Source organism: Oryx dammah, unplaced genomic scaffold, assembly GCF_014754425.2.
Source record: "Oryx dammah isolate SB20612 unplaced genomic scaffold, SCBI_Odam_1.1 HiC_scaffold_10, whole genome shotgun sequence".
In the NCBI taxonomy this organism is placed as follows: Eukaryota; Metazoa; Chordata; class Mammalia; order Artiodactyla; family Bovidae; genus Oryx; species Oryx dammah.
In genome coordinates, this window is record NW_024070194.1 from 33,634,469 (window position 1) to 33,647,920 (window position 13,452).

Sequence of the window (13,452 nt, forward strand, 5' to 3'; positions counted from 1 at the left end):
TTTTAATTCTGCCTATTATTTTGTCAAATGATTGTAATTAATTTATCAAAACATTCCCCTATTATACTTAAATCTTTAAGTAACACTTTATTGGGGCAAATTTGTGAGTAGAAAATCTTTTAAACTTTTAATAGTATTGCCAAATTGTACTGCTTAATGATAATGTAGGCTTCCATTTTTAAGTGTCCTCACTAACATTGGACATATTTTTTTTTTATCTCAACTACTTTGATTATTTTTTAATTTAAATTTATTATATTTTTAATTTTCAACAAAAGTATTTCAATTAAAGTATTAATAGGGACTTCTCTGGTGGCCTAGTGGTTAAGACTCCATGGTCCCAATGCAGGAGGCCCTGGGGTTGATCCCTGGTCGAGAAACCAGACCACACATGCTACAACTAAGACGTGGAACAACTAATTGAAAAAATGTTAAATTCTGCCATGAAGCTTCTTAATTTTGATACATATCAAAGTATTCTTTAAAATATGTTATCAAAATTAAGTACCAATTTTTAAGAGACTCTATTAACTAATTGCTTTATTTGTGGCTCAGATGGTCAAGAATCCATCTGCACTGAAGGAAACCCAGGTTTTATCCCAGGGCTGGGAAGATCCCCAGAGAAGGGAATGACTACCCACTCCAGTATTCTTGCCTGAAAAATTCCGTGAACAGAGGAGACTGGAGGGCTATCATCCATGGGGCTGTAAAGAAACAGACATGACTTAGCAACTAACACTTTCACTTTTAACTTTTAGTGATTATACAACCAGCAACCATTATTTAAGGGACTCTATTTTTCCAGAAGGGCTTTCCTTTCCTATCACTTTTTACTGTCACTGAAGGCATTCTTAGCTAGTTTCATGGTAAACTGAGAGAATAAGCTTCCGAAACTCTTGAGAATCCACAAGCTATAGTTTTTTTAATCACCTACACATTTCATTAAACCTCACAGGCTCACTACAAATACCTACATAGATGTTTGACTCCGTCAATCTGAAGCAAGTAGGAGTTGGCCTGACCTTTCCACTAAATTGACTAAAATAATTGGATCAATAGGCACTTTCCCCTTCTTTATATTTTCCTCTTTTTTTTCCTTTCTGACTGCTAAACATGCCTCCTAATTTTAATTAAATTCTCTGTTCATATGGCTAGTTTCAATTCCTGACAAAATCTTGCAAGGAATGTTGACTAGAATCCTATCCAGAATCCTTATAGTGTATATGTATACATGCTAGTCTCAGACGTGTCCGACTCTTTGTGACCTTATGGACTTCAGCTCGCTAGGCTCCTCTATCCATGGGATTTTCCCAGCAAGAATAGTGAAGTGGGTTGCCATGCTCTCCTCCAGGGGATTTTCCTGACCCAGAGATCAAACACACATCTCCTGTGGTTCCTGTATTGCAAGCAGATTCTTTACTGCTGAGCCCCTGGATAAGCCAAACAAAGTGTGTATATGTATATGAAAGAGTAAAAATTATGCCTAGACCATTGTGCAACAAATAATGATGAGATTCAAATGTTGAAAATTTGATTGAAATTGACAAATAAGATTAATTTGTCATTCATCAGCTTATATCACAGGGTCTGCACAAATAAATCTTCACTGACTTATAACTTCTACATTTTAAAATTATGATACAAGTATTTCAAAATATATATATATATAATATTGTCATTGGTTATTAAATGGTGTTTAATAATAAATATTTTATTTTTAAAAACAAATATTTAGCATTATTAATATATTATACTCACATTGCCTTTGTTTATACTCATGCATAGTATGTGGACAAATTATCCGTTAGCTAAAATAATTATTAATTTAGAATATATGGTCCCAATTATTCTAGATAATAGAGAGTTTCTACAAAATGTCTTGACCATAATATGTGCCAGTATGTAATTTCCATATGGTACACTTAACTGAAATTTCCAGAAAAAAAATGACAAAGAAAGAAAAAAAAAAAAAACTAAAAAATTGTCATCTGGTACAATCCTCAGATATTTGAACAAAAACAAAAGTGTCTTGTTAATAAAGATGAAATAATACAAGTGTTTGACTAATTGACCCATCTTACATACATTAATAAAAGTATTAAACATATTATTATAATGCATCTGAAAATAATTGTCTAATTTATGATTGATCCATTAAGTGCCTGCCCTGTGCATATCAAAATCTTTGGGAGTAATAGCTTTTACTGTGGACAAATACAGAACAATGCCATATCTCATATGCTATATATTGCATGTATATTGCTAAACTATATTGCATGAATATTGTTGTATATTGATAAACTATACTATATTGCCTACTTTTAGAAGAATCAAACTCTGAATGGGGACTATAAGTAAATTATGTTTGATCATTATGAATAATTATTGTAATACAACAATAATTACAATAGATACAATATTTAGATATAATATATACATACAATATAGATACAGTTATTACAATAATTAGCAATAGATACAAAGCATTATTATCATCTCACTCCTCTGTCTTCATTCATCCACCTGAACATTCCTTCCTTCTGTATTCATTACCTTAGTTAATGGTTTTACAATCTATAGATGAGATTTGCAGTTTTTTGCTCAGCCAGAATCTGTTCATTTTCTTGGAAAAGGATTCGATCTTTTCTTCAAGAAGCCCTCTCCATTGTTCTAACTCAGACTTCAACCGAAGAATGTACGTCCTTCGGCATAGGGCTGAGTTGTTTTTCAGTCCTTCTCAGAGAACTGACAGAAACAGTAACTCTGCCTTGATTTCTTTTCTCTCTTCTCCCTACAGATAATTCATATGATGATCAATTTCTGTCTGTTCTCCTCTAGAATGCCTCCGAAAATCAATTTCTCTCCTTGCATGGTTCTCACCATTTACCATGATCTAGACTTTATTATTGTTGTTCAGTCTCTAAGTTGTGTCCAGTTCTTTGTTACCCCATGTACTGCAGCACAACCAGGCTTCCCTGTCCTTCCCTATCTCCCAGAGTTTGCTCAGCTCATGTCCATTGAGTCGATGATGCCATCCAACCATCTTATCTTCCATTGCCTACTTCTCTTCCTGCCCTCAATCTTTCCCAGCATTAGAGTCTTCCCCAAAGAGTCGGCTCTTCGCATCAGGTGGCCAAAGTATTGGAGTTTCAGCTTCAGCGTCAGTCCTTCCAATTAATATTCAGGATTGATTTCCTTTAAGATGGACTGGTTTGATCTTGCAATTCAAGGGACTATCAAGAGTCTTCTCTAGCATCACAGTTAGAAAGCATCAATTCTTCAGTGCTCAGCGTTCTCTATGATTCAACTCTCATATCCATATATGATTACTGGAAAAACCACAGCTTAGACCATATGGACTTTTGTTGGCAAAGTGATGTCTCTGCATTTTAATATGCTGTCTAGGTTTGGCATAGCTTTTCTTCCAAGGAGCAAGCATCTTTTTTCCCAAGACTGTTGGGATCACTTTCCAATATGGTTCACAGCTCTCTAATTCAAATGCTGCTAATAATGGTGTCTACCTAAACCTTCATGTAGGAGCAAATCACTTTCCTTCTCTACATTTATTTGTGGATCCCAATTGTAAAAAATAAACAAAGAACAACAACAAAACAAACAGAATGTTTAGTCTAATATTTAAACCCCTACTTTTACCTTTCTTTTCTCTTCTTTCCAGATTTTTCTCTCACTGACTCTGTTTATGCTGCTCACTATTGTCAGGTCATATTATGCCATTCCATATCCCTGTGGAACTGTACATCTGGTCACTTTAGCCAGGAAATAATTTCACTCTTGTTTCCACCTGCCTAACCTCTACATCATGACACAGTTCAAAAATAGCTTTTTAGCACACTGTGAGGACTTTTCTAATTGTGCCAGCTAAGATGATTAAATTATGAGTCATCTCCTTAATACTTTACACCACAATGATAATAAGTACCATATTATGATGTGTTACTTCTCCACTCAGTAAATTTTAAATTCCTTAAGAGCAGAGACTAGACCTTACACATGGTTTCCACTCTTTAGTAAAGAGAACTGTTTTATGCAAAACTTTAATTAGCACAATTATCATTACCTGAATGTTTGCATAGAGGAATGCACTGTCAAAAAAAAAAAAAAAGAACAAAAAACGAAGACTCCCACCTAAAGACTAATTAACAATGTCCCATAAAAACAATGATGTATGTCCCTGAGGTTTTATAAGATGGTTGAGGAAATGGCTATGTTTCAATAATGTAAGATGAAAATGGTGTGTTTGGACTATTTCCACATCACACTTAAAAGCATGGAAGTGCTATTGTCCCAATATTTCGTATAGACAGAGAATTCAAGAATCACATGAAACCTGAAACAATGAACCAAGCCATCCATATAGCGCTCTAGTAATAGTGATTATGAGAATACTATTTTTAATACTATTTCACATTCCATTTCTTTCTCATTGATTTTACCTTGTTACTTTCCTTTCCATTGCTAACACTTTCAGATGGCTATTTCTTAGCAAGCCCTTGAGAAGCTCTTACTTTACCTGTAATAAAAGAAGTCTTTGCTCTGCTTTGAATACATACATAATGAGTCTGTGATTTAACCTGTGCCTGAAAAGAATGAGAGTATTGTACTGCCAGAAAAAACCAAAGCAGCCCCTCTAGAAAACTGATGAGAATCAGCAGAAAAGTGACCACATGGTTAACCACTCTGTGGTCTGTGACTCAACTGAACTATCTGAACTTAACCTTAACGGGTTTTGTGGGTCAAAACAGCTCCTTCAAACCACAAATAGATCTAGAGTTCAGCAACTGACCCACACCAAATCACCCTACAAAACCCCCAATCCAAAACTAACAAGTCAAAGATGTGTTTGAACCAATCAGTTTCTGTTCCTTGTGAAATCTTAAGCCTTGTAAGCCACACCTTTGCCTTGGCTGGGGACATGGTATTCTCAAGGAATATTTCCCTGAGCTTGTACCCATTTGCAAGCTAATTTACAATTCTCTTTTACTTTTCCTCTGACACTCTGATAGCTTATCCCACAGAATCTCACTCCTGTATGTTGGCTAAATTTTCCCTGCTCTGGCCAGCAGTAAACTCAGTTTAACATCTCAGTATTTATTTTGCTTTTATTATCTGGTCATTTTCCAAAATTGTCACAGCTATTTCGATTCAGGCTGATATACCAGGCCAAAGCTGTTAATTTTAGGGATAACTCAAAGCTGTGATACAGATGTTCAGTGTAGCTACTTGGGCTGTGCAAGGCATGCATGCATCCTTGGGTAGCAAAAGGAAGCATTTCATAGTCAGTGGTTGAAAATCTGCAACAGTCACAGTTCAAATAGGGCTGAAATTTGCAAAAACCTCCCCAGCACCAATGCCTCAGTTTACTCTAGTATTCAGTTCAGTTCAGTTCAGTCACTCAGTTGTGTCCAACTCTTTGCGACCCCATGGATCGCAGCATGGCAGGCCTCCCTGTCCATCACCAACTCCCAGAGTTCACTCAGACTCACATCCATCGAGTCAGTGATGCCATCCAGCCATCTCATCCTCTGCGTCCCCTTCTCCTCCTGCCCCCAATCCCTCCCAGCATCAGAGTATTTTCCAATGAGTCAACTCTTCACATGAGGTGGCCAAAGTACTGGAGTTTCAGCTTTAGCATCGTTCCTTCCAAAGAAATCCCAGGGCTGACCTCCTTCAGAGATCTCTAGTATGCATCCTTTTATTCATTTAACCAGTTAGAACCAGACAACTGGATCAACAAGGCAGTAAACTATACTCTTTCTGGCATTCAGTGACACCTGGAGATATAATCCTTTGGAAATATTGGAGCATCACCTTAATTTTGCTTTAATTAAACTCTTATGATTATAATCTATCAAAACTGTGTCATACTGTTTACAAACATTTGTTCAAAGAATACTTTGATTCATATTTATGAATATATAGAGTCATACTTTTACCATGGAACTACTATTTTAGTATACTTTTTCTCTCTGTACATATGATATATAAGGAATGACAAAACCATGATATTGCAGACATCTGAGTCATATGTTTAATGTCTACATTTAAAAAGTGGCAAGTTTAAAGAATGAAATTACAGCTCTACCAGCCTTGCATTGTCTTTATAGACTCAAATTACTAGCATTTCTAATACAATAGTTATTATAGGCCTATGAGATCATGGAGTGTGAAGCAGTCACACTGGGCCAATGGAAAGGTGTTAATTAATATAACCTTATAAATTATTATTATTATTAACATTATTAATAATGAATTATATGAAATACATCTAACATACAACTCCAGGATCTGACATTTTTCTATTACAGATATTGCTATATAATATATATTTCTATAGGAATTTTAGCTGTAAAATTTTAATTTTGTTTCATTTTTTCATATAGGTATAGATTGGTAACAAAAATAGCAAAAGCCTTCCTACTTAACAAAATTTGAATTAGCTATGCATTTTATTAGTCACTCCAACAGTCTCTTGTTTCTCTTTGTCAATCAATTTCAAACCCTATTTTTACAAATTTTGAAAAATTTTGAAATATCAATAACCTCAGATATGCAGATGATACCACCCTGATGGCAGAAAGTGAAGAACTAAAGAGTTTCTTGATGAAAGTGTAAGAGGAGAGTGAAAACGCTGGCATCTGGTTCCATCACTTCATGGTAAATAGGTGGGGAAACAATGGAAACAGTGAGAGACTATTTTTTGGGCTCCAAAATCACTGTGGATGGTGACTGCAGCCATGAAATTAAAAGATGCATTAAAAATGCATGATAGGGGACTTTCCTGATGGTCCAGTGGCTAAGACTCTACTCTCCCAATGCAGGGGGCCTGGGTTCCATCCCTGGTAAGGGAACGAGATCCCACATACAGCAGTGAAGATCCTGAGTGCTGCAGCTCAGACCTGGGACAGCCAAATACATAAATAAATGTAGATTTTTTAAAGGGGGTGCTAGAACAAGAAGAAAAGAAGAAAAGCTATGAGCAACCTAAACAGCATATTAAAAAGCAGAGCCATTACTTTGCCAACAAAGGTCCATCTAGTCAAGCCATGGTTTTTCCAGTACTCATGTATGGATGTGAAAGTTAGACTATAAAGAAAGCTGAGCATCAAAGAATTGATGCTTTTGAATTGTGGTGTTAGAGAAGACTTTTGAGAGTCCCTTGGACTGCAAAGAGTTCCAATCAGTCAGTTCTAAAGAAAATCAGTTCTAAATATTCATTGGAAGGACTGATGCTGAAGCTGAAACTCCAATACTTTGGCCACCTGATGTGAAGAACTGACTCATTTGAAAAGATCCTGATGCTGGGAAAGGTTGATGGCAGGAGGAGAAGGGGACGACAGAGGATGAGATGATTAAATGGCATCACTGACTCAATGGCTATGAGATTAAGTAAGCTCCGGGAGTTGGTGATGGACAGGGTAGCCATGTGTGCTGCAGTCCAGGGGGTCACAAAGAGTTGGACATGACTGAGCGACTGAACTGAACAGAACAGCGTATTTCCCTTTATTTTATGATGGAAAACATTCAATGTTGGATAATAAGTACAGAAATAGAATTATTTTCAAATATTATAATCTATAAACTACAAATTTTCCTTGGATACAGATGAAAATTAAATAAACACAACTTTTAGAACAAAAAAGAAAATAATCAGATACCATCTGTGAAGGATAACAGCATGAGAAGTAGAATTTTTATTACACATTATAACTATAAGAATTTTGTGTAACTTGTTTTATAGTACATGTAGAAACATAGAATTAAAATAAAAACCAATATATATGGATGGATTCAAGATGGCAGTGAGAGAAGACACAGACTCCATGTCTTCTCACACTGAGGATACTCACCAGATACTAGTGGGAGACTTCTGGCAGATTGGCTGATGGCAGGAGACCCAGGGGTGACTAGGGGTTGTTATTTTTTTATTACTTGTTATTGTTCTCCTTTCTCTGTCTTTTTTTCTTCTTCCACACCCCACATTGTGTGGATCCAGTTCATGGGCCAGAGAGATAAGATCTTAGTCAAGAGCACTGAGTCCAAACTGCTGGAGTAACAGAGAACATCAGACCCCAGCGAATATTAATCAGAGTGAGGTAACCCAGAGGTCCACATCTCAACACCAAGCTCCGACTCTACCCAAATGCCCAGAAACTCTATTGCTGGAAACCTCAGGCCAAACAACTAAAAAGACAGAAACACAGTCCCACTTATCAAAAAAAAAAAAAAGAAGAAGAAGAAGAAGAAGAAAAAAGAAAAGAAATGACAAAAGAATATGTTACAGATAAAGGAGCAAGGTAAAAAACTGCAAGACCAACTAAATTAAGAGGAAATAGGCTATCTATCTGAAAAAGAATTTAGAATGATGGGAATAAAGAAGTTTCAAACTATCAAAACTAGAATGGACAAAATGTGAAAAGTATTTAACACATTTAACAAAGACATGGAGCTATCCCATGTTGAAGGTCAGGAAGGGTGGTGGTGAGGAGGTACCCCTCGTCCAAGGTAAGGAGCAGTGGCTGTGCTTTGCTAGAGCAGCAGTGAGGAGATACCCCACGCCCAAGGTAGAGAAACCCAAGTAAGATGGTAGGTGTTGCAAGAGGGCATCAGAGGGCAGACACACTGAAACTGTACTCACAGAAAACTAGTCAATCTAATCACACTAGGACCACAGCCTTGTCTAACTCAATGAAACCAAGCCATGCCCGCAGGGCAACCCAAGATGGGTGGGTCATGGTAGAGAGGTCTAACAGAATGTGGTCCACTGGAGAAGGGAATGGCAAACCACTTCAGTGTTCTTGCCTTGAGAACCCCATGAACAGTATGAAAAGGCAAAATGATAGGATACTGAAAGAGGAACTCCCCAGGTCATCAGGTGCCCAATATGCTACTGGAGATCAGTTTAGTTCAGTTCAGTCGCTCAGTCGTTACCAACCATTTGTGACCCCATGAATTGCAGCACACCAGGCCTCCCTGTTCATCACCATCTCCCGGAGTTCACTCAGACTCATGTCCATCGAGTCAGTGATGCCATCCAGCCATCTCATCCTGGGTCGTCCCCTTCTCCTCCTGCCCCCAATCCCTCCCAGCATCAGAATCTTTTCCAATGAGTCAACTCTTCGCATGAGGTGGCCAAAGTACTGGAGTTTCAGCTTTAGCATCATTCCCTCCAAAGTAATCCCAGGGCTGATCTCTTTCAGAATGGACTGGTTGGATCTCCTTGCAGTCCAAGGGACTCTCAAGAGTCTTCTCCAACACCACAGTTCAAAAGCATCAATTCTTCGGCACTCTGCCTTCTTCACAGTCTAACTCTCATATCCATACATGACCACAGGAAAAACCATAGCCTTGACTAGACGGACCTTAGTCAGCAAAGTAATATCTCTGCTTTTGAATATACTATCCAGGTTGGTCATACTTTTCTTCCAAGGAGTAAGTGTCTTTTAATTTCATGGCTACAATCACCATCTGCAGTGATTTTGGAGCCAAACAAATAAAGTCTGACACTGTTTCCACTGTTTCCCCATCTATTTCCTATGAAGTGATGGGACTGGATGCCATGATCTTAGTTTTCTGAATGTTGAGGTTTAAGCCAAGTTTTTCACTCTCCTCTTTCACTTTGAGTTCCTCTTCACTTTCTGCCATAAGGATGGTGTCATCTACATATCTGAGGTTATTGATATTTCTCCCGGCAATCTTGATTCCAGCTTGTGTTTCTTCCAGTCCAGCATTTCTCATGATGTACTCAGCATATAAGTTAAATAAGCAGGTGACAATATACAGCCTTGACGTACTCCTTATCCTATTTGGAACCAGTCTGTTGTTCCATGTACAGTTCTAACAGTGGAGAAATAACTCCAGAAAGAATGAAGGGATGGAGCCAAATCAAAAACAATACCCAGCTGTGGATGTGACTGGTGATAGAAGCAAGATCCGATGCTGTAAAGAGCAATATTGTGTAGGAACCTGGAATGTCAGGTCCATGAATCAAGGCAAGTTGGAAGTGATCAAACGAGAGATGGCAAGAGTGAACATCAACAATCTAGGAATCAGCAAACTAAAATGGACTGGAATGGGTGAATTTAACTCAGATGACCATTATATCTGCTACTGCAGGCAGGAATCCTTCAGAAGAAATGGAGTAGCCATCATGGTCAACAAAAGAGTCCAAAATGCAGTACTTGGATGCAATCTCAAAAACGACAGAATGATCTCTGTTCATCTCCAAGGCAAACCAATCAATATTACAGTTATCCAAGCCTATGCCCCAACCAGTAACGCTGAAGAAGCTGAAGCTGAACGGTTTTATGAAGACCTACAAGATCTTTTAGAACTAACACCCAAAAAAGGTGTCCTTTTCATTATAGGGGACTGGAATGCAAAAGTAGGAAGTCAAGAAACACCTGGAGTAACAGGAAAATTTGGCCTTGGAATGCAGAATGAAGCAGGGCAAAGACTAACAGAATTTTGCCAAGAAAATGCGCTGGACATAGCAAACACTCTCTTCCAACAACACAAGAGAAGACTCTACACATGGACATCACCAGATGGTCAACACCGAAATCAGATTGATTATATTCTTTGCAGCCAAACATGGAGAAGCCCTATACAGTCAACAAAAACAAGACCAGGAGCTGACTGTGGTTCAGATCATGAACTCCTTATGGCCAAATTCAGACTTAAATTGAAGAAAGTAGGGGAAACTGCTAGACCATTCAGGTATGACCTAAATCCAATCCCTTATGATTATACAGTGGAAGTGAGAAATAGATTTAAGGGCCTAGATCTGATAGATAGAGTGCCTGATGAACTGTGGACAGAGGCTCGTGACATTGTACAGGAGACAGGGATCAAGACCATCCCCACGGAAAAGAAATGCAAAAAAGCAAAATGGCTGTCTGGGGAGGCCTTACAAATAGCTGTGAAGAGAAGAGAGGCAAAAGGAAAGGAGAAAAGGAAAGATATAGACATCTAAATGCAGAGTTCCAAAGAATAGCAAGAAGAGATAAGAAAGCCTTCTTCAGCCATCAATGCAAAGAAATAGAGGAAAAGAACAGAATGGGAAAGACTAGAGATCTCTTCAAGAAAATTAGAGATACCAAGGGAACATTTCATGCAAAGATGGGCTCGAAAAAGGACAGAAACGGTATGGACCTAACAGAAGCAGAAGATATTAAGAAGAGGTGGCAAGAATACACAGAAGAACTGTACAAAAAAGATCTTCACGACCCAGATAATCACGATGATGTGATCACTAATCTAGAGCCAGACATCCTGGAATGTGAAGTCAAGTGGGCCTTAAAAAGCATCACTATGAACAAAGCTGGTGGAGGTGATGGAAGTCCAGTTGAGCTGTTTCAAATCCTGAAAGATGATGCTGTGAAAGTGCTGCACTCAATATGCAAGCAAATTTGGGAAACTCAGCAGTGGCCACAGGACTGGAAAAGGTCAGTTTTCATTCCAATCCCAAAGAAAGGCAATGTCAAAGAATGCTCAGACTACTACACAATTGCACTCATCTCACATGCTAGTAAAGCAATGCTCAAAATTCTCCAAACCAGGCTTCAGCAATACATGAACTGTGAACTTCCAGATGTTCAAGCTGGTTTTAGAAAAGGCAGAGGAACCAGAGATCAAATTGCCAACATCCGCTGAATCATGGAAAAAGCAAGAGAGTTCCAGAAAAATATCTATTTCTGCTTTATTGACCATGCCAAAGCCTTTGACTGTGTGGATCACAAGAAACTGTGGAAAATTCTGAAAGAGATGGGAATACCAGATCACCTGACCTGCCTCTTGAGAAATCTGTATGCAGGTCAGGAAGCAACAGTTAGAACTGGACATGGAACAACATACTGGTTCCAAATAGGATTAGGAGTACGTCAAGGCTTTATATTGTCACCTGCTTATTTAACTTATATGCAGAGTACATCATGAGAAACGCTGGACTGGAAGAAACACAAGCTGGAAACAAGATTGCCAGGAGAAATATCAATAACCTCAGATATGCAGATGACACCACCCTTTTGGCAGAAAGTGAAGAGGAACTCAAAAGCCTCTTGATAAAAGTGAAAGAGGAGAGTGAAAAAGTTGGCTTAAAGGTCAACATTCAGAAAATGAAGATCATGGCCTCCAGTCCCATCACTTTGTGGGAAATAGATGGGGAAACAGTGGAAACAGTATCAGACTTTATTTTTGGGGGTTCCAAAATCACTGCAGATGGTGATTGGTGCCATGAAATTAAAAGACTCTTACTCCTTGGAAGAAAGTTATGACCAACCTAGACAGCATATTGAAAAGCAGAGACATTATTTTCTTGATAAGGTCCATCTAGTCAAGGCTATGGTTTTTCCTGTGGTCATGTATGGATGTGAGAGTTGGACTGTGAAGAAGTCTGAGTGCCGAAGAATTGATGCTTTTGAACTGTGGTGTTGGAGAAGACTCTTGAGAGTCCCTTGGACTGCAAGGAGGTCCAACCAGTCCCTTCTGAAGGAGATCAGCCCTGAGATTTCTTTGGAAGTAATGATGCTGAAGCTGAAACTCCAGTACTTTGGCCACCTCATGTGAAGAGTTGACTCATTGGAAAATACTCTGATGTTGGTTGGGATAGGGGCTGGAGGAGAAGGGGACGACAGAGGATGAGATGGCTGTATGGCATCTCTGACTCGATAGATGTGAGTCTGAGTGAACTGCGGAGATGAAGATGGACGTGGAGGCTTGGTGCGCTGCGATTCATGGGGTCACAAAAAGTCAGACACGACCAAACGACTGAATTGGACTGAACTAGAAGAAATAAAAATAAGAAGTGTTAACAGCAAAATCACTGAAATTAAAAATGCTCTCAAAGGAATTGGTGCAGAATAACAGAATCAAAAGAATGATTAAGTAAGCTGGAATATAGAATGATAGACATAACTGCTGAGGCACAGAATAAGGGAAAAAGAATGAAAAGAATTGAGGACAATCTCAGAGACATCTGGGACAATGTTAAATGCACCAACATTTGAATTATAGGGATCTCAGAAGAAGAAGAGGAAAAGAAAGGGTATGAGAAAATGTTTGAGGAGATTATAGTTGAAAACCTCCTTAACAAGGGAAAGGAAGTAACTATACAAGTTCAGGAAGCTGAGTCCCATACAGGATCAACCCAAAGAGAAATTCATCAAGATACATATTAATCAAACTAACAAAAATTAAACACAAAGAAAAAATATTAAAATCAGCAAGGGAAAAGCAAAAAAATAAAATACAAAGAAATCCATATAAGCCAGATGGCTGATTTTTCAACAGAAACTCTGAAGGCTAGAAGGTACTGGCAGGATATATTTAAAGTGATGAAAAATCTACAACTTAGATTACTCTACCCAGCTAGGATCTCATTCAGATGTGATGGTGAAATCAAAAGCTTTGTAGACAAATGAAAGCAAAGAGAAT

At 38.2% G+C, this 13,452-nt stretch overlaps 1 long non-coding RNA gene across 1 annotated transcript; it reads left to right on the forward strand.

Annotated features, from left to right (window-relative positions):
- Positions 1 to 579: 579 nt before the first annotated feature.
- LOC120868916 lies at positions 580 to 13,211 on the forward strand. Its single transcript, XR_005722343.1, has 3 exons — positions 580 to 591; positions 8,759 to 8,762; positions 13,149 to 13,211. It is a non-coding gene; the product is annotated as an uncharacterized LOC120868916 (long non-coding RNA).
- Positions 13,212 to 13,452: the final 241 nt, after the last annotated feature.